Source organism: Arachis duranensis, chromosome 1, assembly GCF_000817695.3.
Source record: "Arachis duranensis cultivar V14167 chromosome 1, aradu.V14167.gnm2.J7QH, whole genome shotgun sequence".
In the NCBI taxonomy this organism is placed as follows: Eukaryota; Viridiplantae; Streptophyta; class Magnoliopsida; order Fabales; family Fabaceae; genus Arachis; species Arachis duranensis.
The window spans coordinates 61488174-61489813 of record NC_029772.3 but is presented as its reverse complement, the minus strand read 5'-3'; positions in this window follow the sequence as shown (position 1 = coordinate 61489813).

Sequence of the window (1640 nt, the reverse complement as noted above, 5' to 3'; positions counted from 1 at the left end):
AGTTGCCATAGCCTATAGTACACTCATGATTGAGATTGTTGAGGGAGATGAATCAAATTTCACATTGTTCTTCAAGATAGGAAGAAAGGATTATAGGCTAGATGGTGATGAGTTAGCCACCATTTGGGAGTTGCCAAATCAAGGTGACTTGTTTCAAGGTGGTAAAACGCCAATTGATGAATGGGGTTATTCAAAGGAAAATGCCATGCATTTGTTTAACCTTGTACAAGGAGCTCACTCCAAAATTAGTTGCAATTCAATGAGTGCGAAACATTGAACTTTGTTATATCTAGTCACCTATGTATTGCAACCTAGAATATCCGGGCATGCGAATGTAAATGATGAAGATTTGATTGTCATGTGGGCTATGATAAATGGGATTAAGATTAATTGGCCATACTTTATAGTACAACATATGATTAGGCTCAAGATGAAGGATAGGAATGGTGGATTAGGATTCCTTTGCCTATGGTCTAAAGTCTTTGATTATGTTGGTATTGATGTATCAAATGAGATTGCTAAGGAAGTACCACCCCAATCTTGTATCAACACTCATCTTCTCAATAAAATGGGAAGAAGAAATGTTGATGAACAAGATCCTCAAGAGCAAGCTCCTCCACAAGCACCTCAAGCTCAAGAACCACCCTCCTTGGTTGATGTAATGAGAGAATTACAATCCATCAACCAAAACATCCAAAGGATTGAAGTAGAGCATGGTAGACAACTTGAAGCACTTAATCGTCGTGTGTCTCGTGTAGATCATCGCACGGGTCGCTTGGATCGTTGTATTGATGACTTATATGAGCATTTCGGCATCCACCTACCATATGAAGAGGATAGTGATGATGATGAAGACCAAGATTGATTGTCTCCTCTTCATCAAGTCACTTTTTATTGCTTTATGCTTATTTGATTATATGAATTGTTAAACTAACTCCTAGTAAGTTAAGGATTTCTATTATGGTTTAAATACTTTGATATTTCCTTCATAATTTTGTTTGATGATTAATGCTTGTATGCTTATTTGGTGAATAACTCAAAATAGGCTTGGTACCCCTATTTTAAGTTAATATGCATGCCTTGATATATTTCACTTCTTTAGGGGAAATTATACATGCTTATTATATATAAAAAGAGGAAATCAAATTCTTTTTGAAAGGGGGAATATCTCATCCTTGAGATTAATAAAGAAATTTCATTGTTTTATGCATACTTCTATGACACATTTCAAACTCCCTTCTTTTTGATAATGTCAAAAGGGGGAAGAAAAGTTTGAGGATATTTGAAATTTTGAACTTTTGAAAAAGAAGAAGTTTGAGGATTTGAAAAGAAGAAATAAGTTTTTCAAAAAGACTTCCGCTAAGCAAAAACTTTGATATCTAAATCGTTTTCTTTGATAAACGCCCTTTAAAGGAACAAATGCACATATTTAGGGGGAACTCCTGCAAAAATTTTCTTTTGAAGTCTTCTCCAAAGCTTTCTATAAAACAAAGTGCATTATATTGTTGCTTTCAAAATCATTTATAAATACATATCCTAAAAATTGGTTTGTCATTATCAAAAAGGGGGAAATTGTAAATCATGTTGCTTGTATGCGAAGTTTGTATTCGTAGGTTTTGATGAATGACAAACCAACAAAC